The sequence below is a fragment of the Anopheles arabiensis genome, chromosome 3, assembly GCF_016920715.1.
Source record: "Anopheles arabiensis isolate DONGOLA chromosome 3, AaraD3, whole genome shotgun sequence".
NCBI lineage: Eukaryota > Metazoa > Arthropoda > Insecta > Diptera > Culicidae > Anopheles > Anopheles arabiensis.
In genome coordinates this window covers 79,712,798-79,731,239 of record NC_053518.1, presented here as the reverse complement: position 1 = coordinate 79,731,239, position 18,442 = coordinate 79,712,798, and positions in this window count along the sequence as shown.

The following is an 18,442-nucleotide window of genomic DNA, read 5'->3' as shown; positions in this document are numbered from 1 at the left end:
GTGTGTGTGTGTTGTTCCGTTCCTTACCGAGTCACTGTCGTTATTTTGTTGCTCCTTGGCGCCATAGTCTGAGCGTCGCATCGAGCCTTTCCTTTTTTGCTCGTTGCTTTATTCTTGATTTTCTCAACCATGAGACGGTGAAAGAAACACGGGCACCACCCAGCACGTTTTGATTGTGCTTGTGTAACCTTAACGAACCAAAAACTCTTTCCCTTGGTCGAACAGAGAAAAAATACAGCCGACTCGAACGGTAAGCTTCCCCTGCCGCAATGAATATGCTTGTTCGTCACGTTCTTCCTATCCCCGGCGACTAAATTGGCCGCCGGAAAAGCAGTGTGTAAATGAGGCCGGGAAGCTTTGCACGTTTGGGGAATCCCAGGATTGTTGGCATTTGTTTGTCATCCTTTAGGGTTACGATTTTTCATTCATAAAAATTAGAAGTGATATGACTACGACTGATCTATGTTCACGACATTAAGGACTAAAGACTTCGAATTTCTTACCATTGTGGTGTAGAATTTGCCTTATTGTCATACAAAAAAACCAAAATCAATTAATTGGCAAATTTCCCAAAAACCCAATACCAAGTGACACAGAAATCGTATTAAACCTCCGTATTGTAACAACATCATTGACAGATTTTCGTACGCTTCGTTTGTATCCGGTTTTTGAATGAACCGTTTTTTCGTTCAAATTGCAGATGCCTGCGCTGCCGTATGATTAGGGGAAAGGGCGGCAAAATGAACAGGTTAAGCAGTTAAATGAATATTCAACTGAATGTTCCGTCAGACACAATTATTCTTACATTTTTCTCTGAATTACTGTAGTACTTATCGATGAAATAAAATTGCCACAAAGCCTCAAAATAATGAAATAGCAGCAAAATAAATTCCGTTCGCATTTAACCATAAATATATGTTTTTAAGTTAAATTTAAATTGAATCAAATCTTTTGAAGCTTTGCAAGCTAGCTATACTTCTTGGGAAAATACAACACCGTATCCTCACCAAGCGCTATTTGTCATATGCAGCTGCCCATGGTGCGTCACATGCAGTATTTTTTATTTATAGTTTGGTCATATTTTAATAAAAGGACACAATTAACTTTCCAGCCTTTTTGAGACAGATTGTATAGAATTACCATATCTTTAAAAATATGCTAAAACTTCAACACATCGTTTTACAACTTATTTTTGAAGTGATACAAATCACATCATTTTGTTCTAAGTATTGATTTCTGTTTTCTTTGCTATTGTTTAATGGCCGGTTCTTATTATATGATCATAAAACACTTTACATATCCATAAATTACAAAAAATGACCATGATTACATTTTGAAACTTGTAATGAATCATTCATCTGAAATAATGATGAAATTAAGAGTGCCCCTTTTGCCAAGCTTTCCCATAGTAGTGGATGTATTTTTGTTCAATGCTTTTCATTCATTCAGCTCCCACTTCTACGGCCGATCGAGTCAAATTTTCTCGTTGTTTGAGTTTCGGATCCTTTTTTCCCCCCAAACCCTTTTTTGTTCAAACTCTGCTCACCGGCTTTTTACATCGCTCGGCAAGCGTCGAAAGTGTATCAAAAAACATTGAGCAAAAACAACAAAGATGAACAAAGTAAAATAACACCGAAAACAGTATGGTCGCAGCAACACAACACAAGCCAGTACGGCTATAATAAAACAACAAAGCCCACACATCCACATTTGAATATCTGTTTTCGTTGCTGCAATTTTCGGTACCCCATCGAACACGCGTGCAATGGTTGCGTCCAGCTACCAGAGGAGACGTAGCGTAGCCGCGAATGCAAATGCACCCGAGTTTTATTGTTGTTGAAGGCTATTTTTATTTGACGATTTATGATAGTGTTTTTGTTCACTGAAATGACGCTTTTTTTTTTGGTGCGCGTCCGGTTCAACCACTGGTCCCCAGGCATTACGGTATGCTGTGTGCTGGTGATGAAAATGGCCGAATGCCGAACCGAAATCGGAACCGAATGTCCATCGGCGCGAAATGAAAGCCAAACAACGGTGGAAAGAAAAACGCACGAACAAATTATAACGTTGTCAACATGGCTTGACTGGCTTTGGCTGCAGATAATCTTTTGCTCGGCTGTCTTTTTGTTGCTGGTTAATCCAGATCACGCCATTTGGACGCCTTATTTGTCGTGCGTGTGACAACTCACACCATGGGCGATTTTATTTGTGGAATTTAAAGCTATTTTGCAGTTGGACAAATTGTTCATTTATTGTTAAATTGAAACAGTTTTTAGTTATAAAAATGTGTTTTAAATCGTTCGAATTTCTGCTTGAGCTCAGGCGAAAAGTCTAAAATATTACCAATCTTCAAAAGCTCCTGCTAAACCGGCGGAAAAGTTTTCCATCATTACTCCTCTCTCCGCTTCACATACACAAAAAAACTCCAACCGCTTCGACGTTTATCTTGTTCTATACTTTCATCAAGTTTCCTCTCCTGCTGCCATCCGTCCATCATTCTTTCTTCGTCTCCGAAGTCGGAGTTTTTCGGTGTCCGTAAGCTTTTTAAAGCTATATCCCCAATGCCTTCAAAATATACATCCTTGCGCTCAATATTTTGCTCCAGTTTTCCCGCCCCAGCTTTGTCGTGGTGAATCTTTCTCCTATTCTTGCTGTATGAAATATTGCCAAAGGGCAAACATTAATTGAAAGTTTTTCATCGACCCCCAACGGTCCCCGGGGGCAACTTGGGGCAATAATTTTGCCCCATTCACTGCTCACACTGCTTAACAGATTTCCGTTTTCTTCCGAGCGTGGTTTTGCATTTCCTTGTGGGTTTTTTTTTTATTTGCTTTCTTCAGTTTTATTTCATTCGCTGTTTCTTTGATGGTTCTTTTAGATACTCGCAGGGGAAACACTTTCTCAAGAGCATCCTTACAAGAAGCGGCATGATGGTGGATCAAATCACCCACAGGCTTACTGTGCGCCCGGGCGACTATCAATAAGCATTACACGGGATGCTACTTAAGCAGAAGTGGGCAAACTTTTTTTCCACCAGAAATTGGAAACATAATACAAGCAAATGTGCAAACAGTTGGGAAGAAAGTGCTGCGAGCGTTTTACTTCAGCGTGTTCATTGCGAAATACCGCATTAGCTGTGTGTGGATATATTTTGCATTTGAAATTTAAGTAGAATCTAGATTTTGTTTTCAAATGTAATTTTATTACATCAAAAGCTACTGTAAAAATAGTGTCTATAATAATTTTTCGAACTTTAAATTTCCAATGTTATGTAAATGTCAATTTATAAGGCTTTAAGGCTTGAATTTTTTACTCTAAAGCACCTATTCTTGTCTGAAAGCCAACCATTTTTTATTCTTGTTGGAATCATGTTAATTTTACAAGGTATTAGAGCAGATGTGTGACAATTGTAATTTAATATCACATGAACTCTACAAAAACCGTATAATTTGATTATTTTTTGTGAAAAACAAAGAATGAAATTTAATGAGTTAACACAAAAATCTTTAGACCCAAAAATACATGCCGATCTTTTTCCACAACTAACGTAACAATAATAATATTTTTAATTTGTCCAATTAGATTAATTGATATAACTTGACATATATTGCATCATTTTGGATAAGTGAGTGATCTCGGAAATTATGTTTTATTTTGTAGATAAAGCGATTGACCATCAGACGAAAATTGATGCTTTAGAGGCAAAATAATGTGACACACTGTCACAATTGGTGCATTAAAGGCAACAATAGGTGGGTTGGAGAGCCAAAATTTAGTGGCAACGACGGTTTTCATACAAAACTTGTCAAAATCATCCATTACACTCATTTAGACTTACTCACAAAACTGCTACATGATGCTTCGTTCTCGCTAGATTCAAACAAATCAAACATCCACGTTAAGAAAGGATCTCTGTATCAGTACACTTTGAACGAAAGCTTGATTACTGCTTGTACCGTGTAAAACCCCCGCGCTAAATCCTTTCTACAACACACATCACGGGCACATCATCCTCGTACCCCATCGTAACCGGAACGTGACGCCAACACGTGAAGGCAATTTAAATAAATTTACTTCTTTGATCGTTTGCTCCAAATTTCTCGCAGCACGGCAAACCGTTGCACCGCTGCATGTGTAAGCGAATGTTTCCAGCATGTTCGGCTACATGCCCGCTGCAACCGGAACAATAGTGAAAACAATTCGTGTGCACAAACATCCATCGCACTCAATGCCCGCTCGGTTCGGTACCGCTAGCTCGCTACGCCGCTGTGTTTTTGTGTTGATCCACTCCGCTGATATTTAGCACGGAGGCAGATAAATTGCTCCATTTCGTTTGCTTTCCTCGAGCGCATTGCAACGGCGGTGGAACACATTCTTGCCACCGCTTGCCCGGGGGGGGACAGGAAGGAAAAACAATTGTACCACGGGAACTTCGGTGCATTTGTTTATTGTGCGCTTCGCAATCGCCGCACGAAACCGCGCGATTCCTTTGCACGCAGCAGCAGCAGCAGCACGGTACGGAGCATGGTCATAATGAAGATTCGGGCGCATCCATCTTTGTCTCGTTTTGTAGCCACTTCCGGATGGAAAGAGCTTTGGGTTGGTGTGATGGTCTCCGCTGCTGATCAAGCACCATTTCCAACGTATGCGTCGTCCAACGACGACGACGACGATGTGTAACATAATGCTGCAGCGTAAATTCCGCCATGCACTTTCAGAACGATACAACACCCAATTTTCGAATTCGGATGGTGATTCTTCGTCGCCTCGAAGCGTCCGGTCCGGTTGGGATGGTATCTTAGCAAAACCGTCCAGCTTCGAGGGCTGGAAAATTACCCCTGCCGGTCTGCTCGCACGAGGAGAAATATTGTTTCCATTTCCCGCCGGAGATTTCCGTTTGCCATTTTACACTGATTTAAGGGAAGAGCGATGATACATTTTTCGACCACACATGGGGATGGCCGGTGCCAACTGACCAATTGAAATGTGGCCTGGAGGTTTGAGCACAAATCGCTACGGGGGACTGCTTTTACTTAGTGCGGTTTATGTTGGGGGGGTATCTTAAAGGGCATACAGGCAGTGGATGATGTACTTTAAATGATAATGAGTTAGTTCAACGTTTTATGTTGATTGTTATGGATTTTTCTTAGAAAGCATTTGTTACCATCCGGTGTTTTATGATTTTTATAATAAATTGTATTTTCAACAGATGTCTTAAGGGTACGACAAGTGAGATTTTTTTTTGGCAATTCAGTATACTAAAATTTTGATATAATTTGTTTATAAAATATAAACTTTACTTAATTAATGTTATGATTTTCTGTTTGAAATTGTGTTTGTGATACGTTGTGTTTTGTACGTGATTAGACAATCTTCTCGTTGGGTAGCTTCTATTCTTTCTGAATATTAAGCTATGGTGATAAATTCAAGAAATGTAAATTCCTGAAGTCTTGAAAGCCTATAAAGGCCGGCATGTCCGCGTAGGACGTTACGCCAAATAGAAGAAGAAGAAGATTTGTTCCTGAAAAAACTGACCAAAAAAGGAAACTGGGAAGAATTTTGAATTTGGTCACAAACTGGACAAAAATTGTTCTTTAGCGTGGAAAGGGTTGAACCAAGTCTTAGAACCAAAGTCGGATCAGGATATATTCAAGATTAGTTCTTTTCAGATCAATTCATGAACTGTATTGTTGAGAATTTGGGAAAATCTGAGTACCCAGTAAAAGTTCGTATCACAGACTACTCAAGTCTGCTTGAGCAGCTAACGTTACTTACTTACTTATCCGGCGCTACAACGCTTTTGCGGTCTTGGCCTGCCTCAAGAGTGTCCGAAACCGCTCGCGGTCTCGCGCCTTCGTCTAACAGTCCGTTATTCCGGCCTTAATGGCGTACGCCTCTACGCCATCTTGTCACCTTAGTTTGGGCCTACCACGCCTCATCTATCCTTGTGGACGGCCTAAAAAGACTTTACGGGCTGGGTCATCTGTTTCCATGCGTACAGCATGATCAGCTCACCGGATCACTTGTAGCTAACGTTAGTTATACTATAAGTGGTTTTATTGGTTTTCCTATGGTATGAGGCTTGGTGCATAACAAGACTATAACTAGATGTTGGGTAACGAAATAAGAGAGGTCATTAAACTATTTCAAGGAGTTTATTGAAGGAGTTTATTGAATTGTTTATTGAAGTATCAAGTCCTCAGAAATACCTCAAAAATTACAGTAGTTTAATACAATGAACGCGACTTAACGACTACGATAGAATGCAGATGTTTAAGGTAATGATCTCACCTACTGAACCATTTGTGTACTGAAATGCTCGTCATGACACCTCAAGCTGTGACGAATGCTGAAAGCATGTTTTGATGAATGTATTCGTTTCCCGTCAATAATAGACGGAATGAACATCACAAACATGTGCATTGCCAGTCTGAAAGGTCTCCGGTTACAGTAAACTAATTCACTAGTATCCTTGTTCCCCTTAGCTAAACTCTTCATTTCGTTTCTCAAGGAAAGATTCCTGACGCTCTTGCTCAACTCGCATTCTTCAAACGGTTCTTGAACCAAGATGTTCTCGAAACCTTCATCATAATACCATCCGAATCAGACCTCCACCTCTCGCTGCATTCGTTTTCCGTCCCATTCGAAACCTGGAATGGAATGTAAACAGAACATAAAATAATGATAAGACATCAACAACACGATTAGCTTCTGCCTAGCCATCTTTACTGCCACTGCTGCTGCTACTGCTACGAACGACAATGCGAACGAATCAGCACGATCTAAGATGACGGGTGAGCCACTGCCGGTAAAGGGTGTTCTTCCCTGCGCTTCCGGTTAAGACGTGTTTGTCAAAGTGTTTCCATGTTTACACGGACAGCTCCCGCGTACACCGCACACACATACACCGAGGTGCCCAACGTCCACGAGCTCCATTGCTCGTCATCATCATCTTTCGCACCGACAATGGGCAACTTCATCTTGCCGTTGGCATGCAGATGCAGCGAAGAACAATACACCGGCTCCGGGCACGCCGTATCGTTGCATTTCGTGCGATGCGGGTTTTGAAGCGCTGTATGTACGTGTGTATTTACCTTGTGTCAGCTTTTGCATTGTGCTTGAACAAACAATGAATTCGTCAATTTTGGAAGATCAACGAGCTACGCTAGTAGCGCTGTCTATTATTTCTCGACGCTAGTGCCGATGCCTGGCGCAATTTGTCACGTTGCACATTATGATTCCAGGATATACACATGCAAATCTGCACCATTTCAATATTTCATTACAGTGCTAATACGAGATTGAAAGCACATTTTTTATTGAAACCCCTAAAGTTTAAACACTCCTTTCCAGCAACCTGCATAAAGGGTAATAACTGCCCCTGTAGCATCCATTAACCGATCAGGAAATAGCACCATTTTGCACTCTCCCCCACGCCGCCAACATAAAACTGTCATAATATCCTGTGGGAGACTATTCCCGTAGATCGTTATGTAGGTCATTCCAATAATTTACTGCCACAACTTTTAACGAGAGACGGCCGACCGTTTAGAGGCACGAGGCAGTGTCATAATAAACATCGGGACAAACAAAGGCTATTGTGGAAAATAAAGTCACCACGGACACTGCCATGGTGACTTCACAGGTCGTAAGACAGTTTTTTGTGTGTGTTTATTTGGGCCTTAAGAACCAATATGAATTTTATCGTTTTCCATTGAGATGATATTATTTGCTGCTCGCGCCAATTGGTTTGGGTTGAAGTCGTGAAGACGTTAAGTGGTTCTGATACTACAATCTTAACTGTGTACACCGATTATGATACAGACAGACGATGTTGGTGATGTAGACGACCCGACTACGAGCAGTAAATGTGTAATCCATCCAACGCGAGCTAGAATACACCTAATGGATTGTGATGGAACACAAGGGAGCGCGGGAGCTTGCGATGACGGACGCGTCTCCAGGGATGTAATAAATGCAGCAAAATGGACAGCTTTTATGATGCAAGGTAGTAACGGTGACGGTAGCGTTGCAAGAGAGATAGGAGGGGATGGTTTTATGGACACGAGACCAATATTACGAGCTGTGGAATGAGGTTTGGAGCGTGTATTTTGACCGGCAGTTAAAGATGTTTTGAGAGTATTTTTGGTTTGGTTTTATCAAACGAGAGAAGTACTGGTGAGTTTGACATGGATTAAGAAGCATGGGTGATTTGTATCGAGACAAAGAGCGAGTTAATCTTGAATGTAGATGTTAGTATAAGATTTATCATTGAACTTTGTACATCGAATTTTTAGTTTGGATATTACAATTCGATGCATGTTTTTGTGATGTTTTTGAGCTATGTATGTTCCTTTTTCTAAAGCTTTTCACAATAAATAACAAACATACTAATAAAACATTATGCAAATGGCGCTATCTTTATCCTCCAACAAAACAAAAGAACTTGTTCGCTAAGCAAACGGAAGGATGCTGGATTGAACCGCATTAAACGCGACCATGTGTCCATTGGTGCGGTCTCGTGGTCCAGTCGTCAACTCGAACGACTCAATAACATGCCCTTCATGGGTTCAAGTCCAGAATGGACCGTCCCCCAGTAGCAAGGATTGACTATTCGGCTACGTGGTTGATGAATTAAGTCCTGAAAGCCTGTATAGGCCGGCATGTCCGCGTAGGACGTTACGCCAAATAGAAGAAACGCGACCATCTTAGATACATTGTAGAATAACTTCTGCAAAAAAGTACTCAGACCAAAGTTTATTGTCATTGCTTTTTGTTTGTTTTAATAGATAATCCTTAACGACTAAGCATTGTATGTAGTATCTTGAAACGAACCTTTTTTTAATTAATAAAGCTTGCCGTTTTTCAATTAAAAACTAAATGTATTAAATAAATATTTTATGAAAAATCGTGGCCTTATTTTCTTAAAGCAAATCATCGAGGTTATGAAAATATATTTACTTAATGTCCAAACATTCATACTTTAGAATTATAAAATAGATTTTAATTTAAAGACCTCATTTTAAGTTATTTACCTTAATGCAAAGTCCTCAACGCTGCAAAATATCTTAGGTGTGGAACGTTTCAAATTATACCGTTGAGCGGTAAAGTACTTCGATACTACGATACGATAACTACCCAGAACGAACGAGACCATGTCTGTGGGAGGCTTAAAATGCATTTGATTTCTTATTTGCATGTCGTTATCATCAGCCTATCCCCAGGACACACCCAGAGGTAGCAAACGAGCGCATCATACTGGGAGTGCAATCAATAATTAAAATAGCTCATAAATCACCAGAGAGAGCCCACGAAGCAAGCAAACCATACCAGCTCTTGCTGATACCTGCAGTATAAGTCGCAACGAAGACACTCCTTAGCCGGGACCGTAAAGTGTACTTCCCTCTTGAGCAGGCTCGAGGTGGAACCGACTCACTAACGATGCCACTCTGGAATTGGCAGCCGATATCAATATCGAACGATGACAAAACCATACCACCATGAGCACCGTCTGAAGAAACCTTCCCCGGGAAAAGCCTTTTGTGCGTGTGCGTACCACACAGCAGGGGGGTGGTAATGTGTATTGAGTGGGAAAGGTGAAACAGTGAGTGACACGATTCGCAAAAGGAGGCCACACATTTGTGTCAGCAACTTGTACCGAGCGCAAGCCAATCAACCATTACGTCAAATTTCTCTCCCCCACCTCGCTCCATTTAATGCGAACGCCGTCTCCATTAACGCCGGCGTGTCACAAGACGCTGCGTGAAAGCCAGGGCCAACGCTACGCGGCCACGCGCAACAAATCGTCCTGCGACGGTGGTGTGCGCGACGCTTTACATTATTGCTTTACCGCAACAAAACCAGCCAGCCAGTAACAACAATTAACGGCCGTGCATTCATAAATCTTCATACAACTGTTCGCAGCGCGCGTGGAAAGCAAACTGTTACAAACTGTAGCTTCCCACCCCCCGTGTACTTAATGTTCCACGGAACACAAAGGACTTTTCGTGAGGGCTTGCGTTTTCGCCCTTAAAGGGGGGAGGCATTTGGAGGAGCTTGTGTACGGGGACGGCGAGGTGCTCGCGGGAAACAAATTACGGTTAACTAACCGGAGGAGTGCCGGGCAACTATATTTCCCAGTCCATGCAGTCCGTGCCACGTACTGGCCCGTTGGGTGGGACAAACGGCGAATGGAAATCTTACAACAGGTACGGAATCCGGTACAAGGCAAGCGACAAGGGAAAGGCAGCAAATGAGCTCGCTTTGGGAGTGTTTGATCATAATTGATTGAAATACAGCCGGCATCCGCTTTGTTCCAGTGCGGGAGGCGTTTTGATAAAGGAATTTTGGCCAGGCGAAAGGTCTCGATTGGGGCATACGAGTAGTTATTGCATGGTTTTACGCGGGGTTTCCGGAAGGAAGTTGTTTTGTATTTTAAAGGTAGGAACATGATTTGATGTTTCATTTTACAGCAACCGTGAAACCGTTTTTCGGCGAATACAATGTTTTTGAAGTAGTATACTCCTGTTTTAAGTCGTTCAGATTATTGTCTTACTGCTGACTCAAACTATGAAACATAGAAAATTGCTCCAGAAAAAAACTCCAAAACTTCGGCATTCTATTTTTTGTACATAATTGACACTATCATCACGTCCTATTCGACCATTGTGCTGCTGAAAATGTTTTCTTTTTTAGTTTTTTAGGTTGAAAATCAATATCACACTTGAGACTTACATAAAGGATACCGTTTAGTTTAGCATTAACATCAACATGTTTAACATCATCTTGATTATATGCGTAGGATCATCATTTTCATCAACATTGCTCAGTCCTTTACTTGCTTTACTTGCTTTACTTGAACAATTTAATCTCACATGCGATAGTTATAACACTATTTTCACTATTTTATAATGTAATCACTATTTTTTCAAAATTGCTCAACTCCTGCATCCACAACTGTAGTTTGGATAATGTCTTTATACATATAACAACTTTTAAAATTGTATATGCTATTTTGAACGCCAAATGGAAGACGATTTAGAACAAAGCAAAAATAAGCCTTTTTTTCATCATATTACGCTGAATTTGGCGTATTTTAGAGCTATAGATTCTGAAAATCGTTTGACGATACATTTAAAAAGTCCTTCATTTTCCTTCCTTTTTATTTTTCAAGCCTCTGTCTGTAAAAAATCCTTTTATAGATAACAAAGTTTAATAATTGTTTGGCACATTAAAAATGACTTTTCTTTTCGGCAATTATTACTATTTTATGTTAATATCATTGATATCACGTCTTATTGCAATAAGATTGTTTGTAATTCTGTGTCATTTAAAGAAACACATTTCTACATAAAGAAAGTCTCTTAAGTGGATCATATTCCCGAGGGAAAATTATTTCCTTCGTTTGAATCCACTTCATCTAGAATCACAAATTCAAAATATGTCTTCTCCCTTTGCAAAAGAACCAAACAAAACTGCTAATAAATTAAACATCAATTACTTTTAAAGCGCAAATTGAATAAAGCCCCGAGGCGCATCTCCATAACCATCCACGACGATACATCTTCGCCAACGCTGGGCATGATTTATTCATAACTACAACCATTTACCATTCATTTCCGTCCTAACGTTCAACAGAGCAATCGTTGATGGTGTACACTACCAGTTCCCCCTTTTTTGGGGGGGGGGGCCGGAAAGCCACTTTAACACCAAATTTACGGTGCTCGCCTTCTTTCTGTCTGTGACCTACAAAAATTAAACATTTGAACACACTTTCTTCCGAAAAAACAAAATTCCAGGACATTTCCAATCTTCCAAACGCCACCCGCCAGCAAGGGTGAGATGCGGGCACGCACTCGCATAAAATACAACCGACAATAAGAAAGAACGTGGCAGGACGCAAAACTACTAATGTTTTATTAATTCGCGTTCCCGTCGCCTCGTAAATGGCTTTCCCGTCGTAAAGTCGAACTTTTTATCACGCACGAATGGCGCACCTCATCGAAAGGTAGCGAGCCCTCACGACTACGTCTGCTGCTATCGTATCCTGCTAGACAAGGCAGAGACACACACACACACACACACACACACAATTCCGGAAAGAAAACGCAATGTATGGCCACGCCATCATTGCGTTTGATATTTCATCGCTTTTGTCTTTGCCTCGCTATTCTTCCGTTCGGTGTGAACAAAGAGTAAAGGAAAGAAAAAAAAACTGGCCATACCTTGCTAGCTGCTGGAGTAAGCATCCCTTCCCGGCGGGACATGAAATACTGAAACCTCCGGGCCAAATATGACATTTCCTTCGGCTATTTTATTTCACCCACTACTTTGACTCACATTTTATTTCTCTTTCAAAAGTTGGATAGCTCGAATTTTCCACATTATTGCAGCCCATTACCCCTGGTGTGCCGGGGCGCCACCTTTCCGGTTATCTTGGTTAGTGCTTGGTTTTCTTGATGTTTATAGAGCGTTTGTGGCTTGGTTGAGGCAGAAGGACACATTTAACTACTTCTTAAAGCTCTCAGAATGCTGCCCAAGTGTTCGATAGTGGTCAAAACAGCATCAAAGAGAGTCAAAGTATACACAAAATGTTCACCTTTTTACAGCTGTATTTATGCCATTTCGCCATGATGAAAGGGAAACAATTGTTAAGAGATTATACAACAAGCGGAGAAAGTTCCGGGGTAAAAGACCATCATCATCCACTGTACCATCAACTCCGAAACTTGTTCAATTCTAGTATTCGTCCTCTTTAAAGACTTCCGAAACGGCAAGCAACATTCGAGAATTCACCCTCGCCGGAAACCATAATCTTCTCCCAACATGGCCACTGGACACTGAAGTGTACTGGGAGAGAGAAAGGGAGGAACAAAAAGAGCAAAAATTGAAGAAAAGCCCTCAGTGCAAGAAATTCAACCTCCTGCCAAACGAATCCGTTTGCTGTGCTTCTCATTTCCATTCCTTTAGTGACTCCCGGAGGGGACATTGTCTTGGCGTAGTGTAAAGAGCGAACAGCAGTGAACTCTTCGTTCCGGAGCGCACCTTTTACGCCCCGGATAGATTATCTTTCCACGTGGAATGGAATGAAAAGGAAAAAAACGACCGCGTAAAGATATCTCCGGTAATCCAGTATCGCCCTGCGCCGACCACTTGCTGGCAATGCCACAAAGACTCCTCTTTCGTTGACCCTACTGTCCCTGAACTGAAAGTAAATGGATATTGGTGGTTAGAGTCTGGTGAGGCTGAATTTAAATCGTCTTCCACACGCTGGCAACGCGCGATGCCAATAATGGACCCCCGGCCACACACACACACACTGACTCTCGACTCGAACCATGCACTGGGTACGGGGACACCAACCAAACGCCAAGCACTAAGCACCGCGGCTACCGATGCTGGGCGAAGCTAAACGATTCCTTGGACGATGCCCCCGGACGTCTTGAATGATTTGCGCTCTGTCGGTACCGCCAGTTAAATCTTTTCCCACTGCGCTTCACTTCTTTTACTTCATTCCGAGCGTTGGGTACGTGGTATGTGAGATCGGAGACAGAAATCGATTACGACCCAATAGCAAAAGGTAGCTGCCATCTCGCTTAGCCCGGCTCTTTAATCTTCATAAATCACCAAACCAAACCACCGGCGGTTTTCGGGATTCCTTTCCATCGGAAGTATTTTCCGATCGTACTGGCGCTTTCCGGGTTACAGCAGGGGCTCTACGGCACGGCGGAGAGAGAAAGAGGGGGCGAGGATGTGGCGTTTCACTTGCAATTCCTTTGATGACACCCGGAGACATCAGCAAGGAAGCACCTTCGCTTGCTTAAGCAAACCGCTTCTGGCGGGTTTCAGTATATGTGTGCGGTTGTGTTTTGTTGCGGATTACGGAAAGTGCCATTAGATACGCCCGCCCGGAATCAGATTACTAGAGAATGGGAAGTAATCCTTCAATAGGAAGCCGACGATGCTTAACGCAAAGCTGTTGGCCGGGAAGGGAAAATATGGATCAATAACGGAGAACAACGGTTCGTTTCCTGTGATGGAATGCTGAAACTAGACGAATGCGTTGTCAATGAATATCTATCGTTATATTACAGCTGCTAGAAGCGGTAAAGGGAACGATTGTCACGATGTTAAGTTGAAGTATGTATTTTATGTAAACTTTTGCAAACAATTGCATTAAATATTTAATAAACTAGAGTGCGCAAGATGAAGAGAAAATGGTCTCACTGTGAGGGAAACATCATTGAACTACGATCTAAGTTCGACACCAGCTGCTGAAGTTCCTTTTCAAACATTCACATACTTGAGCACGTAATAAGGAACGGATAGTACAAAGTGATGAGTCCTTCTCCTTTCTTGTCTTGCGCATCACACTGTAGGCTTTGCATGAAGGATTGTCCACTTTCGCTGAGAAAAGGACGCCAACATTCTTTGGTGTTGTTGTCTTTTTGAGAACTATGTACAAAGGTTTCTTTGGAACTGGAAGCATCGATATTCAAGGCGGTGGATGCTGTCTCCAAGCTACGATGTTCCTTAGATTGCGTTTTCACAATCGGACGAATCGTAGATACGCTCTCGCCATGTTGAAAACATTCAGATGGAAAGGTAAGCTCCTGCCATTGAGTCGCTACAGCAGCCTTTCCTGGGATTGGGTATATAGTGATCGTTCGACTAGGAGTCACCGTTCGGTAACCGAACTGAACGGCTTCTAAAAGGTCCGATGAACGCCGTAACATCCGTACGTGACATTATCTGCAGTTTTGAGCTTATGCTGTTACTGATCGTTTTCTTTCCTGATTTGATAGCCGTAGCTCAATGTAGCTGGAAAAGGACACAGTAAGGCGATCAGATGTATGAATATGTTCCTAAATGCAGTTTGGGTAGCTGTACTTACTTTCATTATTGTCCATGTTTTGGTATAACTAGTTAAAATGGCCCGGTTACAGGGTTACGCAACGTTTATTGGGCGGTATATAAGAACTTTACATCATTCAATCATTTCGTTTTTGGATCCTTTGTAAACAAATTTTGTTCTTTGCCTATATTATTTTCTTATATTTAATATACTACAAATTAAATTATGGGTGGTGTACCTGTTGGAATAAATTTTTTTTTTATCCAAATTCACACTGTTTGCGATAAATTTGCTTTACCTTTTGGATCATATGTTCCAGGTAATATCAAGTCCCGTGGTATCTTGGCATACGCCTTATCGTAACCCGGGAATATCATATGCCGTACAGAAATACGGAGCAGAAATTTTGCGAACTCTTTCGGCTCTTCAACATCTTGAACAGTCTGGGCTGTCTGCATACGCATGTTTTCCCGCACACGCAATACCCTAAATTTTCCCAACAGCATGTTGAGTCGGATGCACTGCTGCAGGACCTGGTCATTAATATCACGCGGGATGATTGGCAGTATCCTTCGGAAATCACCAAATAGTAGAAGCATCTTATTACCGAACGTTTAGCGATTACCCATAACATCCTGCAGGACGCGATCCAAGGCGCGAGCTTCTAGAGCATAGCGGCTGCTCATGGATGTCTCGTTCCATACGATCCGTGATGCCTGTTTCATCAATTCAGCCTGTGCTAACTGTACACGGATGTTATAGGAACTGTTCCAGCGTCCAGCAAGTTCGCGTGTACGCAAAAATAGTTTCGAGCAGAAACGGGTTCACAGTGCCACCAGGACCATCAAGGAAAAATATTTGTCCAGTATGTGTCTCCTCTCGGATTGATTGTTTTGTCAACCCGTAGCTGTCCACTGCTGCGGTAATTACATCTTACACCGTTTGTAGTTCGTTGATCAATCGGTTCACGTTTACTACAATAATATGTTGTCCAGCACATCGAAAGCATAAGAGTGTTTCACGTTCACGAGGGAAAATATTTCTGCAGCGGATATGGCGCATTGTAGCAGGTCTGGCTGTATCTGCTCAAAGTTGGCTAAATGCGGCATACTCGGAAACATCGTCAGCGCCTTCCGCGGCGTCTTTTCGCACAGGTACTGATTAATAAATCGTAGCGCTTTGAGGTTCTCGACAGCTTGCTGCAGCCAATTCTATTTGGAGTCTTCGACGGTGTACTGATCCTGATTTGTCGGTGAGCAAAGTGGTTCACGTCCACGTCCTACAATAACCAAGGATTCTGGGACATTCCCTTCGACAATTTTATTCCGCGTCGTGTATTTGCGGCCTTACACAACTTCATATACGTGTGTTTGTTTATGGTTTGTCGTTTTTCGTGCAACGCCTACATCGATGAATCGCTATATCGGTGTAAAGTGTGCAGGAAACCAATACGGTATAAAAATCATCCAAGCTATCTGCACCTAACATCAACTCACTAACCAACTTCGTCTCACTATAGGAGTGAAAAAGTAACGCTCTATAGTGAGAGATTGAAAATGAGAACCTTTTTGTAAAATTTGTTATAGGAAGTGAAATTTTCACCTTGTAGAATGATCTGGGATGCCCCGGTACAATCCGCCAACGCTAAGACAATCTACAAAGCCGTTAAGAGAGTTACAAACCAATCCATCGAACTTCACGATTCTGAACACAACGCTTACCAAAATAAAAAAGGGTTTTCATGGTGGAAGGTTTCTTGATATGCTTTGTCTTAAATTTTGAGCCCACCAGAAATGAAACAACGCTGAATACTGATGTTGAGAAAGGCTTCCCATTTCATTATATACCAATCGTTGTTCATCAATCCTTTAGTGACATTTTTTGCAATATTGGTAGAAAGAATGGATAAAATTCTCTTGGAGAAGGTCAAGCTCAGTACCACTATGTGTGGGCCTTGCTTTCAGTGACTTATTGATTCCCCCAATAGCATGATAGTCAGTCCTACGCATGGAATTCTACGTATAAACTAGAGCTATATAAAATGATATTCATGCTATTAGTAGTTCATATGTTATACATGCATTAACACCTGTGCAAATATGATACAATTTCGAGTTTACCAGAATCTTTAAATCGTAAACAGTATGACACTTTGCTTACGGGATGTTTTTCAACAACTACTAAATTTCCACATGCCGGTTAGCAATACGGCAAAGAAATATATGAACATTGAGTTAGTAAAGTAGAAAATGTTTGGTACGAAACAATATGAATTAACTTTAGTCTCGAGGTGAAATATTAATCGTTATCGGCAAACAGTGCTGCTGATCATTATCGTCTAATCAAGATATAAAACAGTTGTTCAATTAATGCCTGTGTTTGTTAGACCATCGGTAAATGGGAAACAAGAATTTCCATCAAAAGTTTCCAACGCAACCACGCAACGATACACCCAGTGTCAACAAAATGCACTCTCTGCTTAAGTTTACATTGTTTTGCGTTGTGTTTGCTGCTCCTAAACAACGTAGTTCTAGCTTTATGCTTTTATGAAATGATTTTCCACGCCGCAGCACGTGCATCGACCGGCGGTGGTTAAGTGAGCACCTTAATGCGGAATGATAAAATTGTTATACGCCATCGAGCACATCGAGCCAAAGTCCATCGTTTGCCTTCTCCCGTTTATGCTAACCGGCAGCGGCAGCACAGGAAGCTAGCGTGGAAGCGGAATATTTGTTAAACTATAAACAATGCAGACACATTCTTGCTGCCCGTCTACCTCGCTCGCTGCTGGTGGCGTGCTAGACTTCATTGTTTCAAAAATGCAACACAACGCAATCGATGCATCGGAACGGATGGATGCCTCTAGCTGACGTTGCACAATGTTCCCGAATATCCTACCCCACCCGATGGGATGTTGAAAAGCATTACTTCAACTTTTAACGCTCACTTGCCTGGCATGGTTCACGTATGCAGGGTACGTACCGACCCGTAACGGTCAGCACTTTTTGTGCTCTCCTCAGAGCATCGCGTTCGCGCTGCGGTAGGATATAAACAGCTTTATGAGTTCTCCTCAGCTGCAATGTCCGAACGTTTGATGTTGAGTTCTGCCAGGATCTATCACCGCGTACGCTTCCCAAACTTCCACAATGTGTGCGAAACCGAGCAGCAAAAGCCAGCGAGGCCAATATCAATTGATCCATCATCAAGGTCTCTACAAAGGAGAATTGAAGAGAACTTCTACTGGTACATAGTAATGGCGTCAATCACCAACATCGCTTCACCGGGAGTGAACATCATCAGCAAGAATGAACGAAGCGGAATTTATGACACATCCGGATTGGGTCGCTTGCTGAAGAGTAAGCGTCATAGTAACGAGCGCAGGACGATGTTCGCTTAGCATGTTTGTGGAAGGGATTACATCGACTTACCTGCACGTGTACATGGCTACACCTACGGAGACATCGGAGTTTGTAATCAAATTTGAAGCATTGTTGCAAGTCGTGAATGTGGGCAATGAGCTCATAATTTTATTCGAGGACCAGGAAGTACTTGGGTAAAATGTTGAATTTGCAGAGAAATTTACGAAAC